Genomic DNA, 18247 nt, shown 5'->3' on the forward strand with positions numbered 1-18247 from the left:
GTGTAGATCAGTTTTGGTAGGATAGACATCTTAATAATATTCAGTCTTCCTATCCATGAACAGGGAATATTCTTCCATTTATTTAGGTCTTCTTTGATTTCCTTGAACAATCTTGTATAGTTCTCGATGTATAAGTTTTTTACATCTTTAGTTAAATTTATTCCTAAGTATTTGATTTTTTTATTTACTATTGTGAATGGTATTTGTTTCTTGATTTCCTCCTGATCTTGCTCATTATTGGTGTATAGAAATGCTACTGAGTTTTGCGCATTGATCTTATAACCTGCGACTTTGCTAAACTCATTTATGAGTTCTAGGAGCTTTGTTGTAGATCTCTCAGGGTTTTCTATATATAGGATCATGTCATCTGCAAATAATGAAATTTTGACTTCTTCCCTTCCAATTTGAATGCCTTTTATATCTGGTTCTTGTCTCAGTGCTCGAGCCAGTACTTCCAAGACAATGTTAAATAGGAGCGGAGACAATGGGCATCCTTGTCTTGTTCCTGATTTTAGAGGGAAGGATTTCAGGATTTCGCCATTGTAAACAATGTTGGCTTTAGGTTTTTCATATATACTCTTTATCATGTTCAAAAAGTTTCCTTGTATTCCGATCTTTTGGAGTGTTTTTATCAGGAAGGGGTGCTGTATTTTGTCAAATGCCTTTTCTGCATCTATAGATATAATCATGTGGTTTTTTTCTCTCAATCTGTTTATATGGTGTATTACATTGATTGATTTTCTTATGTTGAACCATCCTTGCATACCTGGAATAAATCCCACTTGGTCATGGTGTATAATTTGTTTAATGTGTTGTTGAATACGATTAGCAAGTATTTTGTTAAGTATTTTTGCGTCTAGGTTCATTAGAGAAATTGGTCTGTAATTTTCCTTTCCTGTGGTGTCTTTGTTTGGCTTTGGTACTAGGGTAATGTTGGCATCATAGAAGGAATTAGGCAGTGTTCCTTCTGTTTCGATTTTTTGGAATAGTTTCAACAGGATTGGTGTTAGTTCTTTCCGGAATGTTTTGTAGAATTCACCTGTGAAGCCGTCTGGCCCTGGGCTCTTCTTAGTTGGGAGATTTTTAATGACTGATTCTATCTCTTTGCTTGTGATTGGTTTGTTAAGATCATCAATTTCTTCTTTTGTCAGTATGGGCTGCTTATGTATTTCTAGGAATTTGTCCATTTCCTCTAAATTGTCATTTTTGTTGGAATATAGTTTTTCAAAGTATCCTCTTATGATAGTCTTTATTTCTGTGGGGTCAGTGGTGATTTCACCTTTCTCATTTCTTATTTTGTGTATTTGCATCTTTTCTCTTTTTTTCTTTGTTAGTCTCGCTAAAGGTTTGTCAATTTTGTTGATCTTCTCAAAAAACCAGCTCTTGGTCTTGTTTATTTTTTCAAGTGCTTTCTTATTTTCTATTTCATTTAGTTCTGCTCTTATCTTTGTTATTTCCTTCCTTCTTCTTCCTGTTGGGTTACTTTGTTGTTGTTTTTCTAATTCCTTCAAATGTGCAGTTAATTCTTCAATTTCTGCTCTTTCTTCTTTTTTGATATATGAATTTATGGCTATAAATTTCCGTCTCAGTACCGCTTTTGCTGCATCCCATAAATTTTGGTATGTTGTGTTATCATTATCATTTGTTTCAAGGTAGTCATTGATTTCTTTTGAGATTTCCTCTTTGACCCACTGTTTTTCTAAGAGTGTGCTGTTTAATTTCCAAATTGTCGTGTGAAGTCTGGGTCTCTGTCCCTTGCAAATTTCCAGCTTGACTCCACTGTGGTCAGAGATATTGTTTTGTATGATTTCGATCTTTCTGAATTCATTAAGCCTTTCTTTGTGGCCTAGCATATGGTCAATCTTGGAGAATGTTCCATGTGCGCTTGAGAAAAATGTATATCCTGCTGTGTTTGGGTGTAATGATCTATATATGTCTATTAGATCCAGCTCTTCTAATATACTGTTCAAATGTTTTGTTTCTTTAGTGATTCTCTTTTGAGATGTTCTGTCCAGAGTTGATAGTGGTGTATTAAAATCCCCCACTATAATTGTAGATGCATCTATTCTTTCACTTAGTTTTTCCAGCGTTTGCCTCACATATTTAGAGGCGCCCTTGTTAGGAGCATAAATATTTATGATTGTTCGATCTTCTTGACAAATTGTCCCTTTCACTAAAATATAGTATCCTTCTTTGTCTCTCACAATTGTTTCACATTTAAAGTCTATTTTGTCTGATATTAATATAGCTACTCCTGCCTTTTTTTGGTTGTTGTTTGCTTGTATGATTGTTTTCCAGCCATTCACTTTCAACCTCCATGAGTCTCTGGGTCTAAGATGTGTCTCTTGTAGGCAGCATATAGATGGGTCGTATTTCCTTATCCAGTGTCCTAGTCTGAATCTTTTGATAGGTGAGTTTAATCCATTGACATTCAGTGTTATTACGTTTAGAGAGTTATTTATGGTAGCCATATTTTGGTTGGATTTGTGTTTGTTATATTTTGTTTGTATTATTTTATTTTCCCCTTCTATTTTTGTCTTTCTTGTTGCTTTTACACTCTCCTCCATCTCTGACTGTCCTGTTTTTTCCTTTCTTCCTGCAGAATTCCCTTTAAGAATTTCTTGAAGGGGAGGTTTCTTGTTGATATACTCTTTCAGTTTCTGTTTATCTGTGAATATTTTGAACTCTCCATCATTTTTGAATGCTAGTTTAGCTGGATAGAGTATTCTTGGTTGGAAATTTTTTTCCTTTAGTACCTTGACTATATCATACCACTGCCTTCTTGCCTCCATCGTTTCAGATGAGAAATCAGCACTTAATCTTATGGAGTTTCCCTTGTATGTGATGGTTTTCTTTTCTCTTGCTGCTTTTAGAATTTTTTCTTTGTCTTGAGCATTGGATAATTTGACAAGTATATGTCTTGGGGTGGGCTTGTTGGGGTTTATGACCAGTGGAGTGCGCTGTGCTTCTTGGATATGTACATCTGTCTCTTTCAGTAGATTTGGGAAGTTTTCATTCATTATTTCCTGCAACACTCCTTCTGACCCCTTTCCCTTCTCTTCTCCTTCTGGAATGCCTATAATACGTATGTTTGAGCGTTTTGCGTTATCATTCAGGTCCCTAAGTCCTATCTGGATTTTTTCTACCTTTTTATTGACCACTTCTACTATCTGTTTGATTTCCAATGCACTGTCTTCCACATCACTAATTCTCTGCTCTGCCTCTTCTAGTCTGCTGATATTTGCTGCAAGTGTATTTTTGATTTCTTGAATTGTGGTGTTCATTTCCATCATATCTGTTATTTTTTTGCGCATGTCTGCAATTTCCCCTCCGAGTGTTGTCTTCACGCTGTTAACCTCTTTCATTACTTCATCAAATTTGTCGGTGATAAATGTTCTGAGATCTTTCATTGCTTGTGCGAAGTCCTGCCCCCCTTCCTGATTTTCAGTTTGTTGATTGGATTCAGCCATGTTTTCCTGATTACTGGTTTGGTTTGTAGATTTTTGTTGCTGTCTTGTCAACATTTTTTCTTGACGGGTTTAATCAGTTCCTTAGCTTCTTTGTCTAGTCTTGGAGATTAATTAGCTGTTGTTTTTGCGTAAGTGTTATATCTTCTCTTTGTCACTTTGTTCTTCTTATTCCAATTTCTTATTGCTAGTTAAGCTCACTTTAAAGGAAAGTATTAGTGCTGGGGAAAGTCAACTGTGTAAGGAAGGAAAAAGTGTGAAGTAGTATTGGTGATATATGTTTACAAAGCAACAATATGAGTTCTGGGAGGATGGAGGTTAGATCATGTAAATTGTGTAGAGTTATAGTAGTAGGAAAGTACCTATAATGAGGTAGACGACTGAATATGGGAGGAATGTGGTACGTACTAAGAGGCTATTGTTTTCGTGAGAGAGGGAAAGAGAAAAGAAAGGTAATAATTTCAGGGACGAATACCAGATGGAAAACTAAACAAAGGTATTAGAAATTAAGAGTTAGACACTTTGTGGATCAAAGAAAGGGAGATGGAATATAGGAGAGATAGCAGATGGTGGAGGATATCAAGTTGTAGGGGAAAGGGGATAGTGTAGATAGGCTAAATCTATTCACAGAGAAATGAGGCAGTGGAGGGTGAGGAAACCCAGCAAATGTGAGGTATTTCCTGTAGGACCTATTGTATTGTTAAGGTAAAATAGTATAAGAAGAATATTGGGGACAAGAAAGAGAGGATTGGAAAAAAAAAAAAAAAAGAACAACAACAACAACAACAACAAAAAATAAAAAATAAAAAAAAACCAAAGAACAGAAACCCCGCCGCCAGGCTCGGCTGGGCTCAGCTGGGCTCCGGTCCCCCGCCCGCCGCCCGCCGCGGCTCGGCTGGGCTCGGCTGGGCTCGGCCGGGCTCGGCTTTCCCGCCCGCCGCCCGGCGCGGCGCAGCGCGGCTCGGCTCTCCCGCTCGCGGCGCGGCGCGGCTCTCCCACTCGCCACCGGCGTGGCGCGGCTGGGCTCGGCCGAGCTCAGCCGGGCTCCGCCCCCCAGCCCGCCGCGGCTCAGCCGGGCTCGGCCGGAATCGGCTACCCTGGCCGCCGCCCGCCGGGGCTCCGCGCGGTGCTAGCTGCCTCGGCTCCGCCTACCCAAGGAGGGAATCCTCCACACGTAGCTGGGATCTCCGTGTATATTTCACAGATGGATCCTCTCTGTTACCTTCCCTCCAAATCGATGTCCAGACACCTCCGGACCAGGAAAAATCCCGAAACAGCCAGTCCCAAAGAGTCTCCGACGCCTCCCAGCCAATTCCCCCCAGGAGCTAGTAACCGGGAAGTTCACTCAGCCGCCATCTTGCCTCCCCCTCCTGAAAAGTCCCAATTTATATCTTATAGACCAGTCCTTTCCGTTACCTTCCCACCAAATCGATGTCCAGACACTTCCTGCCCTGAAAAAATCCTGAAAAAGCCTGGTCCCGGAGAACCTCTAGCGGTGCCCAGCTGCCTCTTCCCAGGAGAGACGGCAAGGCAAGCTCACTCAGCCCCCATCTTGCCGGAAGTCTCTCTGGAATGGCCTTTTTAAAAATAAAAAATAAAAAAAATAAAAAATAAAAATAAAAAAAAAAATCCTCCCCCTTGCAGGTTTTTGCCTACTGTCTCCTCTCTGTGTCCATTCGCTGTGCATTCTTCTGTGTCTATTTATATTATTTTGTTTCCCCTCCCTTCTTGTGGCTTGCTTGCTCTCTGCTCTCTGTGTACATTTGCTGCGGGCTCTCTGTGTTCTTGCTTGTCTCCCTTCTTTTTGCTGCATCACCTTGCTGAGTCAGGTCTCCATGGTGCTTGCGGGCCTGGCAGCTCTCCGCAGCATGCGGGTGAGCCTGCCTTCACAAGGAGGCCCCAGGATGCGAACCCACAGCCTCCATATGGTAGACGGGAGTTCACATGATTGAGCCATAGTCACTTCCCTGGAATGGCCTTTTGAAGACTCAATTATGGTGCCAACTAGGTGGCAATACCTTGCAGGGCTGGGGCAATGTTCTCCAGGAGGCTGTGTATGCTCTAAATCAGCATCCAACCTATGGTGCTGTTTCTCCCTTAACCTGGATCCTTGGGTCCAGGAATCAAGGGGTGGAAATGGGAGTGGCACCTAGTATCCCACTAGGAAAATTTTTGCTTCCTGTCTCTGCAATTCAAACTCTGCTGGTCTACAGATTTTAGTCCCCAAAGAAGGAATGCTGTCACCAGGAACACAACAATGATTCCACTGAACTGGAAGTTAAAACGGCCACCTGGCCACTTTGGGCTCCTCTAATCTCTGAATCAACAGTCAAAGAAGGGAATTACTGTACTGGCTGGGGTGATTGATCCTGACTATCAAGGGGAAATAGGACTGCATCTACATAATGGGGGTAAAGAAGAGTTTGCCTGGAATACAGGAGATCCTCTAGAGCATCTCCTAGTACTGCAATGTCCTATCATTAAAATCAATTGAAAATTGCAACAACCCAATACAAGCAGGACTAATAATGACCCAGAATCTTCAGGAATGAAAGTTTGGGTCACCCCACCAGGCAAAGAACCATGACCAGCTGTAGTGCTTGCTGAGGGTAATGGAAATATGGAATGGGTAGTGGAAAAAGGTAGTGATAAATATGAACTTCAACCATGTGACTAGTTACAGAAATGAGGACTATAATGGTCATGAATCTTTCTTCCTTGTTTCATTATAATGATGATTGTATATGTACACAAAGTGAGTTTGTCTTTTTCCTCCAACTTTCCCCTTATCACATAACAAGTTGTATCCATTTCATTTCATAATATTTGAGGATGTCAAGTTTGAGAGTGAATATTACCCAAAAACTTGCACCCTATTCTGTATGGAATTAATTAATTTCCAGTTGTACACAGAAGAGTTGAACATTGTTAGGTGGAAATATATATATATATATATGCATGTCTGTTATTGTTTTTACCTAGAGACTAAGTATGGTCTAAGGTAATGTGTATGGTTGCCGAGTTGAGAAGGGATGGACTGTGATGGTTAGGCTGTTGTGTCAACTTGGCCAGGTAATTGTGTCCAGTTGTTTGGTCAAGCAAGCACTGGGCTAATTGTAATACAAGGACATTTATGGACTTCAGTCACCATAGACTTTACTGCAGTGGTACATCAGAGATAGCTGGTTATAATTACATCAATCAAGGAGATTGGCATCAGCAATGAGTAATGCTTAACCCAATCAGTTGAATCCCTTAAAAGGGGAAGTGATTACAGCATTGAGAGAGAATTTCCCAGCTTGTCATTGGACAGCCAACATCTCCCGGAACTCATCAAGAATCTTCATTGGACTTTCATCGGAGTGTCTGGTTGCAGCCTGCGTGCATCCCCATGACTGTGTGAGAGCCTCTGATAAATCTCTTACTATCAACAGAGATAGTAACTGTTACTAACTGTTGATAGTAATCAACAGTTGTTGATTCTGTTTCCCTAGAAACCTGACTAATACACAGGCTGAGTTTGGCTTAGAGAGTGGCCACATTTGACCAACATGGAGGCTCTCAGGAGGTAACTCTTAGGCACCCTGTGGCTCTAGGCCTAGTTGAAATTTCAAGCACACAGGCTCATAAGCATACTCATCAGTATCAAGGGCCCATCATTGGACCATCCTTCTTCACCGATCTTTGCCCTTGCACTTGGGGGATTGCTGCTATTCCATTGGGGAATGTGACAGAGCTCCCCCTGATGGCAACTCAGCACTCCCTCAGTTGGCGCGTGTAATCTACCCTCTGTGACAATACCCAATGAACATCCAAACATATCTATATACCCTATATGCATGCCCTGGAGAACTCCATCCCACCCATACATCCCCCATCAGTGACACCTCACACCAATGCTCCTCCTCTGCCATAGTTGAATCCCTCTGTGATCCAAAACTTCTTCAAAAATGAAGCCTAATATATTACCAAATTCAATTAGTAAAAAACTGAAATAGTAATAATAATAGGTTTAAAGATTAGAAATAGAATACATAATAATTTAGAAAAACTAAAATGAAGTAGAAAATAAATTGGGGTATTAAAAAATGAAAAATATAATAAAACTTTTTTTTTTGACATTTTGCCTTTCACACTCTAGTAGGTATTGCCCTGTTTGTAAAGAGGCAAGGCAATCTCTTCCATTTCTTCCTCATTGTCTATATCTGTTTTAAAAAATTTTTATTATGTCTTCAAAAAAGTTTTAGGTCACAGTAATTAGCAGGTAATTTAATCAAGGGCCCTCAGCTGAATCCAATATAATCAAAGGGTAGCACACCCAGAAGAATAGTTACAAACATTATCTTTCTCTTTTTGGTATTCACAAAAACAGTCTCAAACTGTCACGTCCCATAAGTCCTTAATGTCAGTATATTTATATTGGGCTTTAGAATTTTCATTTGATGCTGCTTTATAGATTCTAGTTCTTTGGTATAATTCTCCATCTTAAGTCCTTGTCTACTTTAATATTGGAAGCACTTTTGGGTTCTGGTTTTTGTTTTTTAACTTGTTTGTTCTTTTCTCTTGGTTTTCCATTATATGGTCTTGTCTCAGCATGCTTAATAATTTATTAAATTCTGGACATTGTTTATGTGTACTAGGTCAGCTGTGTATGTGTACTGAAAAATAATAGAGGCTGCAAATGATATCTTCCTTTACAGAGGAATCACCTTTTCCTCTGCTGGCAGATGGTGTAAGTGCTAATCACCTAAATTCATTCCGTAATTGAGCTGAGTCAAGGCTCCAGTACATTTTTGATCCGGTTCTTTTTGCTTCTGGTTGACCCTTGCTCCTAGGGCATAGCACTACCCGTGTGCTGCTGACAACAGAAGCCGACAAAGAAGACGCAGCAAATAGACACAGAGAACAGACAACTGGGATGGGGGGGGGGAAGGGGAGAGAAATAAATAAATAAATAAATCTTAAAAAATATATATTTCTAAAGCCTTTCTATATGAAAAATAAATAAATAAATAAAGCTTAAAAAGTTCCATTTTTATTTTATCAATTTTTTCTACATCTCTTCTGGTAACTTGGTTTGCTGCAAGCTACTTCTTAGTACCCTAAAGTGAATTTCTATAGTTTTATTTTAACTATACTATTGACTATTTCATTAGAGGTGAAGTTGAGCATCTTTTCAAATGTTTAAAAACTATCATTATTTCCATAAATTGTTTACTGTTTAATCTGTTTGTTTTACTAAGTTTTTTAAGTTCTAGAAATATGAAATTGTTTTATTCATTGATATGTATGAGCTCTTTATGTAGATGGAAATTTATGCTTTCTCTTATATACTCATGTGTCTCACAAATTTTTTGCTGGTGTTCATATTTTTACTTTATGTCCATTTAAGTCCTCCATACATTTTTAAATTAGGATTGTTTTTTTTTTTTTAATTGAATTTTTAAATCCCTCTATATATTCTGGATGCAAGTCCTTTGTTTGATATAAGAATTGCAAATATTTTCTCCCCTCCTGTGCTTTGTCTTTTCTCTTACTGGTGTCCTTTGAAGAGTGTGTTTTATGAAAGCTAATGTGGCAACTTTTTTATGGATTGCTTTTTATTTTTATTTTTTTGTCTTTATTTTTTTAATGTTACATTTAAAAAATATGAGGTCCCCATATACCCCCACCCCCCTCACCCCATTCCTCCCCCCATAACAACAACCTCCTCCATCATCATGAGACATTCATTGCATTTGGTGAATACATCTCTGAGCACTGCTGCACCTCATGGTCAGTGGTTCACACCATAGCCCACACTCTCCCACAGTCCACCCAGGGGGCCATAGGAGGACATACAATGTCTGGTAACTGTCCCTGCAGCACCACCCAGGGCAACTCCAACCCCCGAAAATGCCCCCAGATCATATCTCTTCCTCCCGCTTCCTACCCCCAGCAGCCCCCATGGCCACTTTCTCCACACCAATGTGACATTTTCTTTGATTACTAATCACAATAGTTCATGAATAGAATATCAGTAAGTCCACTCTAATCCATACTCTGTTCCTCCATCCTGTGGACCTTAGAATGGTTGTGTCCACTCCACATTTATATCAAGAGGGGGCTTAGATTCCACATGGATGCTGGATGCAATTCTGCTTTCAGTTGTAGGCATTCTTGGCTCTCTGGTGTGGTGGATGATCTTCTTCACCTCCATATTAGCTGAGTGGGTTAAGTCCAATAAACCAGAGTGTAGGGGTTGCAAATCTGTTGAGGCTCAGGGCCTGGCTATCACATGGTCAGTCCAGAGATTCAGGTCCCCTGGGTATACATTAAACCCCAGCACCAACTACAGTTCCAGTAAAAGTAACAGGAGAGACTTGTGGACAAAGATCACATCTGAGTCCAGCTTTTTATGGATTGCTTTTGATGTCATTTCTAAAATCTCTGTTAATGAAGATTTTCTCTTATTTTTCTTCAAAAAGTTTTAGTTTGATGTTTTACGTTTAGAGCTATGATCTATTTTGAGTTAATTTTTGCATAAATTGTGAAATTTAATTCAAGTTATTTTTAAGATACAGATGACCAATTATTCCAACATCATTTGTTGAAAAGATTATCCTTTCTTCATTGAATTGCTTTTGTACCTTTGTCAAAAATTAATAGCTTATATTTATGAGTCTATTTCTTGACTCTATTCTGTTGCATTAATCTGTCTGTCCCTTCACTAATAACACATTGTCTTGATTTCTCAAAGTATTTAACCTTGGCATTATTGATATTTTAGCCTAGATATGAAATGGGCTCTGTATTGTAGGATATTTAGCAGCATCCCCGTATGCTACCCAGTAGAGACCTTATCACCCCTCCAGTTGTGATAACGAAAATTATATCCAAACTGCGCCAAATATCTTTTGGGGGCAAAATCGTCACCAGTTGAGAGCCATTGCCTAAGAGCTTTGAACATTTTAATCATAGTTATTTCAAATTCCATGCTACATGATTCCAACATTTGGATCATATATGCATCTAGTGCTGATGATTACTTTGTTCCTTGGAAATGTCTTGGTTTTTCTTGTCTTTTCATACAACTTTTTTGTTGTTGTTGAAAGCGTCACCTTGTTAAGGACAATAGTGTACAAGAAAAGATCTGAAAATGCTATCCTTAGAAAAATCTGCTTGAAAGGTTAGCTCTTGGCTTGCATCTGCAACTTGGATTTGGGGAAGGTTCCCACCACTCTGATAAGAGTGACTCACTATATGCCTAAACTCTTTATGGAAATAATATGTTTTATGTTAAACACCAGCTTTCCTTCTGGGAGTCTAGAATCCTCATACATGCCAGGCAGAGGCTGCCTATATGACCACTCTGGAAACCCTAGGCACTAATCTTTAATGAGATTCCCTGATGGGCAACATTTCACACATGTTGTCACAACTACTGGTTGGGTTAATTAAACACTTAGTGTGTGGACTCCACTGGGAGAGGACCCTTGAATGCTTTGCCCTATGCACCTTTTCCCTTTGCTGATTTTGCTTTGTATTCTTGTGCTGTAATAAGTCATAGCCATGAGTACACTATGTATTGAGTCCTGTGAATTCTCCCAGTAAATGATCTTACCTGGGTACTTGATGGTAGTAACTCTGCATGGGCACACCTTTCCTTCTGCAAGGCCTTTAGTATAGAGGTTTGAGTTAACCCAATCAGAAGTTTAGTTAATACGCAAGACACAGAAGATACCTACAATTTGATTGCATTTATGTAAATCTTAAAAATAGGTAACAACTGACAAACCGCGATATTACCCTAAAATTCACCTAGGAGTCTGGGGTGGGCGTAGGACGTGGGAATTAGAAATTTACATGGGGTGGGCACTTCATGAGATACGAACAATGTACTTTAATACTGTGGTAACATATATTTGTTATATATAATATATATGACATAAAACTAGCCATTTTAACCATTTTAAGTATACAATTCAGTGTTTGTTTTTTCTTACAATGGTAAATATACCATTACTACCTTCCATTATTAAAACTTTTTCATCATACCAAAACAAAATTCTGGATCCTCTAAGCAAAATCTCATTCCCCTACCCCCAGCCCCTGGTAACCTCCATTCTACTTTGTCTCTGAATTTTTTTTATTCCAGATATTTCACGTAAGTGGAATCATACAATATCTGTCCTTCTGTGTCTGGCAATGCACAAGGTTTCCAATTTCTCCACATTCTCACCAATATCTGTTATTTTACGTGTTCTGAATAATAGGCATCCTAGTGGATGTAACATGGTATCATTGTGGTTTTGTTTTGCATTTCCCTAATACTAAATACTAAAAAAAAAAAAAAAAAGTTACTTGGTGAATTTGAAAGAAAAAAAAATGGGCTAGACATGAATATTGATTTTAATTAAACACTATAAGGTAAACGGGAGGATGTAAACAGGTAAGTATTTTTGGTTGCGGATGCGAGAGATACTACATTCGGGTTCCGTGAGGATTCCCACGGCTTCCATTGCAGGGAACCCCTAAGGGCCAGGCACCGAGGTACGCATCACACACGCCGGGTCTCTTCATCCTACCGCAGGCCGGGGTTGGTGGGTTAAGGGGCGTTCACTCTGCAGGGCCGAAGCTCCGCGAAACATTAAGAACCGGTCGCTCGCTCGGCAGCACCTTCGCGACCCTGTCTTCCACGCCTTATCTTCCAACGGTGCCCGCGACGAGCTCCCACTGAAAAGAATCTGACCATCCAGCGGAGGCATGTCTACGACTGCACCCAAGCCTTCTTCCAGCCTTTCAAACCCTGCATTGGCTGTTGGCTTATTGTTTTTGAGTTATGGAGAGGGGCATGCGGGTAGGCGGAGCTGGAGCGCAACGTGGAGGCCTCCATTAAGGCTGCATTTTCAATGCGGCTTAGAAATCTTTGAAGCTCTGGGCAGCAGATATGAGCGGTGTGTGGGAGATGGTGGGCTTTGCAGAGGGAAGGATGGGGGTCTAAGGCCAGGGCCTGAGAATGAGGACATTCGGGCTCTGGGCCGTTAACGGCCTGTCTGGGCTGCGACTACAGTTCCCAGAGTTCATCGAGTCCGCGTCAACTTCCTTCGGGTGCACCGGCTGCCTCTGGACAGTAGGCGGAATCGCGCTCGGATCTCCGCGGTTTTTTCTGCTCCCTCGGGAGACTGCGGGGTGGGTGGGGGCATCTGGGATCCGGAAGCGGAGCGACCCGAGAGGGGCCGAGGCTGCAGGTGAGGGGAATGGGGCGGACGTTTTCCGAGTCAGAGACTTTGAGAGCAAGAGCAAGAACTGAGGGTGGGGGTGGGGGTGGATGAACTATGTGTGTACGCGCGTGTGCCCAAGCAATCACGTCGGAAACTGTGGGTCGTGTGTGAAATTGATGCAGGACTTATGGATGAGAGATTGCGAGCGGAGCTGTTGGAGTGTGTATGTGAGATTAAGACAGGAGACTGTGCGGGCGCGAGATCGTGACCGGCGCTCAGTGTAACTAATGGACTGTGTACATGATTGTGACCGTGTCATTATGTGCGTGAGTGTGCAAACGTAGAGGTAGCAGCTGAGGGTACAGAGTCAAAGAACTGAACATTGCGTTTAACAACAGGCATCGTCACTTGTGAATGTGTGTGGAGAACAGTTTACGTGGTGCGTCAGTAGGGAATCCGAGTGGCATAAAGTAGAACAAGGGGAGAAGAATAGGAGACAGTGTAGATAACATGTCCCAACAGTTTCTCTGTAAAATATGAGTAGAGAAATGGAGCAGCAGCTGGTGAGGGAGAAATAACCATCAGTATGCTGGTGGGAATGAGCCATGAGGGGAAAAAGCCTAGGTAAGGGTAAGCCAGGTTTATCTTATGATTGTACTGGTAGTGCAAAAATAAAAGAAGGGTATGTGTGTTGCAGAGACTTTTGTGCTGTGAGCTCAAGTTTTCAAAGAACGAACAGAAACCACCTGTGTTTAGTAGATGTCAGCAACAGGGAGGGGTGGTGAGTTAGATAATCTGATGGCATTAAATTCAAAGCTAGTGGTTTTTATGGAGAAGTAAGAGGAAAGATCTGAAAGTAATAAAGAAGAATAAGGAGGACCTCTGCTCACCCCAGAGCCAGTGATATTAGGGGGAAAAATTGAGAGGGTTGCAGAGTCCTTTGTGGAGAGCTAGGTGTCTGTTAAATCTAGAAGGTGAAGGGAGTATTCAAGGAAGTGATAATAGAGGATTTTGTTTTTAATGAATTATCAATTCCAGAGGGCATATTGGAAATTTAGAAGAGCTGGCAAGAGAGGAGAAAAGAGCATAGATGGGAACTGATGTAGAGTACAGTGTCTGAAAAGAAGGGTGTCCAGGGAATCTGGGACTTCTTATAATGGACATAAACATGGATACAGGATATATTGACACTTATTCTCATTGGATTCAAGACAGTATTGGAGATGTAGTGTTGTGGTAGTGAAAGGTTGATTTCTGAGTCTCCCTCAGAAAAAAAGGAGGCTGTGGATAAAACCTTAGAGGTGGTTGTGTTAGGCAAAATAATGAAAAATCCTAATCCTTGTAAATATGTTACTTTACATGCAAAATGGATTTAGAAGATGTGATTACATTAAGGACCTTGAGATGGGGAGATTGTCCTAGATTATCCAGTTGGGCTCAACCTAAAACTGGTGAACCTTTCTCAAGTGAGTATAGTGTCAGAAGGTGAGGTGACCACAGAATAATGGTCAGAGATGTGGTGTGCTGTAGGTTTTGAAGAGAGAGGAAGGATACCATGAGCCAAGAAATGTGGGTGACTCTGGTCCTGTGGGTGTGAACCCATTTGTAAATAGGATCTTTTAAAACATTATTAGTTAAGATGTGTGCAAACTGAATGAGGGTGGGCCTTAATCCAATATGGTTAGTGTCTTTTTAAGTAAAGAAAATTGGGTACAAGTGAAAAACCATGGGAGAAGCAAGAAGCTGGAAGTCATGAGTAGAACCACTGCAAGCCTGGACTGAAAGGGGCAGAGAAGGGACTAATTGAAGGAAGAGTGATTTCAAGGGAAGGACCATGGAAGCAAAGGTCCAGACTGAAAAGATCTCTTTGGCACATGAGAGAGGGACCACCCACGTGTGTGGAAAGGGTGTTTGCCCCTACTCCTGGAGAGGGCAAGCCATCTGCCTGGCATTTGGAGTGGGTGGGCCTTGGGCCCATTGCTCAGGGAGAATGCCACCACCACAGTGCTTGAAGATGGTAGGGAATACACCCCTCTGGGGAGAGCATGGCTGCTGCCCAGTGCTTATGAGGAGTGGGACTGCTGCTCCATCAGCCCCAGAGGACAAAACTTTAATCTATAGATGACAGACTTTGAAATCTAATGGAGCTTGCCGTGGTGGGTTTCAGACTTGTTTGGGACCTGTGACCCCTGTTTTCCTTGCACTTTTTCCCTTCTGGAATGAGCATGTTTATCCTATGCCTGTCCCTCCACTGTATATTAGAAGCATATAACTTGTTTTCTAGGCTTCACAGGTTCTTCAGGAATTTTGCCCTAAGATGGTCCATACCCATAACTGATTTTGATGAGACTTTGGACTTAGCATTGTTCTAAAATGGTTTAAAGATTTTGTGATGTTATTATGGAATTAATGTATTTTGCAAATGGGAAGAACATATCTTTTTGGGGTCCAGAGGGCAGACTGTGGTGGATTAAATTGTGTACCCCAGTTTAGACATGTTCTTGGTCTTGGTCTGCATTCTAGTGGGTGTGTACCCATTATAAATAAGATCTCTTCAAGATGTTGCTTCATTAGGGAGTAGCCCAATTGAATCATGTTGGGCTTTAATCCAATTATTGGGGACTTATAAACAGAGTGAAAGTCAGATGGAGAGAGTAACCATGAGGAATAGCCAGAAGATAGAAGTGAACAGAACCCAGAAGAGAAAGGAGAAGACTCTGCCATGTTCATTGCCACAGAAAAGCCAAGGAACCCCACAGTTTGCCAGCCAGCCAAAAGATACCAACCCTGGGAAGAAGTAAGCGTTTTAGCCTCTGAAACCATGAGCCAGTAAATTCCTGTTAAGCCAGCACATTGTATGGTATTTGTTTAAGTATCTAAACAACCAACGCATCCACTATTTTGGTGCACTATATTTTGTAGTGGAGGAGTCAAATGACAACTCTGTTTTCTTTTTCTTATAAATGACTTGATATTTTTATCTTGCTTTCCCGTGATTTCTAGTCTAATTATTCTATTAGGAAATGTTTTGGTACTAATGATTTTGGGTCATTTTCTCTTACAATATGATGTGTCTTTTCATTCCATACATGTTTGTATTATGTTGGGAATATTTTCTTGAATGTTAAAAATATAGTTTTTAAAATATTTGTTCTATTCCTGTGATTTGCATTTCATCTTTAGGGACTCTAGTTATATGCATGTTGGTTTCCTCTAGCTTATATATTTCTCTAATAATTTTCATCCATTTTTATCTGTTTCATTTAGTTAAGTTTACTAATTTCCATATTATTTATTCCATAATATATTTTCTGTGGTATTTTTGTACCTTGTGCTTCTTGTAGTTAATTTCATTTCTGAAGCGATTTGCCTGTTTCTTTTCTAACTCTGCTAGCTTCCATTTCAGCCCAACTCTGTTGTCTACTATCACCCTCTGCCCTTTCCTGAGATTTGTTTTTGTGCATATGGTCTGGCTTCTGAGCTGCAATTGCATCATAAATTATTTTTAATTCATATCAGAATGGTGGGTAATAACTTCCATCTTCTCTGACATTTTCTAGTGAGTTTTTTTTTTTAAAGATTTATTTTATTTGTTAACCTCCCCACCTTGTTATTTGTGCTTGCTGTCTGTTCTATGTCCATTCATTGTACGCTTTCTGTGTCTGCTAGTCTTCTCTTTAGGAGGCACTGGGAACCGAACCCTTCCTTGTTTAGACCCAACCTTTGGAGTCTGAACCTTTGTTGTTCAGAACTTCCTGGTTAAGGAGGATTCCTGAGGCAGCTCTGCCTTCCCTCAATATCTTCTTTGGCTTCTGCAAGTAAAGAATACAGCCAAGGTGTTTACCACCTTGAGCCCCCTGACATCTCCCAGCCTCCTTTTACTACCACCCCAATCAATCACATTTTTTTCAGATCATTCCTGCTCACAGATACCTTAGAGGGTGTGGCATACTCCCCAAGGGAATGAATATTTGCTGGGCAATTCTGAAGTCTCCACATTTCTTATGCTTTTGTAACATCACCATGTCTTTCCACACAGGTTCTGTTCTTTCAGTTGCTTTTGGCCACATTTCCAAATAATTGGGGTTTAATAGTTTTCTCTGTTTCCTAGTGGTCAGGATTTTCTTTTGTTTTCCTTTGTTTCTCTGTGCATGTTTTCCAGGAGGAGAAATGTCAGGATTAAAAATAGTTCTTCCCGAGATGGTGGTAAGTATGAACACAAAGAAGAGATAAAATGGGGGCAAGGGGTTGCCTTTGGTTGGGGCTTTACGGGTTTGAGGGTGGCTGGGGAGGGATGGTTGGGTAACGTTGCCCAAAAGTGGGGGGAGGGAGGGGGAGCATACGAACACAGGAGAGGGTCAGGAGGTGGTGGAGAGTAAAATGCCGAGAAAATCATATCAAAATATAATAAAGAGGGTTACCTGTTTAGAATGCTCGGAGGGGAGGGTCTGATGCAGGACGGGCTCCTGGGGAATGCCTAAATGCTCATTCTGCCAGAGTGGGTGACACCATGGGGTAAAATCCCAAGTAGTGAGAGTGGGGGTGGACCCACATCCTGGGGAGGACTAATGCCACCAAATAGAGGGAACTGTATCCCTCGAGAGAAAGGGTGGCTCCCAGGGCATTGGGGCAGTTGAGCAAGTTAGGCCCTGAACACTATTCCATCTATTTCTGGAAGTGGCTCCTCAGGAAACGAAGGTTGGCTGTCACTGTGGGCACCAAGGTGGAAGGGAAAATGGACGTTAAATGTGTGGAACCAAAGTAAAAGGGGGGCAAGAGAGGAGTTTTTTGAGAGTACACAAGGATGGATATAAAACATGTAATATTACACCATAACATATAGGAGATGACAGACTGATAATGTAAACCATAATGTAAAACATAGGATAACTAAAAATGTAAAGAACTGTGTATCCTAAAGTATGCACCATAATGTAAGCACAGATATTACCTTGTTAGAAAGCTAATGTCTCAGACTCTGTACATCACCTTAAGTAAATATGATGTGAAAAGGGTGTAAGAGTATCGCTGTGGAAGGAAAAAGGTTTTGTGGTGGAGGTATGGGAGTGCTGTATATTATATATATGCATTGCTGTGGTCTAGGACTCCTGTGAAGAAATGCTGAATAATTAGGGGGGGGGGAAGAAAAAAAAAAAAAAAAAAGGATAGGATGTGGAATTTCTTCAAGTCAACATTCTTTATCTAAGTTCTTTATCTAACTTTATCCAAGTTCTTTATCCATCCTTTAAACCCATCGCTATATACCATTCCCTAGTAAGGGACCATGACATTATATTGGGCTTCAAATTTTGGGGAGTTCTGGACCACAGAGTGTTTCAACAATGGCAATGGAGGGATACTGGTATGGGATACCAATGACAGGTGATATATGGCTGACAGGGAGCTGTACAGAACATATGTCCAGGGGGCATGGTAATGATTGGATATACTTATAGCGGCAACAATTAAAAACCACAGCAGGGGGGGTACTGGGTTCCTGGCCAGTGGTGCTCTGCCGCGGTCCCTAGGGGAGCAGCGACAGTCTCCCAGGTACAGCGGCGGGGACCTGGAGGGAGT

At 41.0% G+C, this 18247-nt stretch overlaps 1 protein-coding gene across 1 annotated transcript in view; it reads left to right on the forward strand.

The window, feature by feature from the left end:
* The first annotated feature begins 12545 nt into the window (after positions 1-12545).
* The window catches only part of LOC101413929 (zinc finger protein 790), a 30416-nt gene continuing 24714 nt past the window's right edge, over positions 12546-18247 (forward strand). Inside the window, exon 1 of the mRNA XM_004458798.4 lies at positions 12546-12697. The gene's annotated coding sequence lies outside the window, so the exon portion shown is untranslated. The remainder of the gene's footprint in view (positions 12698-18247) is intronic.

The sequence above is a fragment of the Dasypus novemcinctus genome, chromosome 18, assembly GCF_030445035.2.
Source record: "Dasypus novemcinctus isolate mDasNov1 chromosome 18, mDasNov1.1.hap2, whole genome shotgun sequence".
In the NCBI taxonomy this organism is placed as follows: Eukaryota; Metazoa; Chordata; class Mammalia; order Cingulata; family Dasypodidae; genus Dasypus; species Dasypus novemcinctus.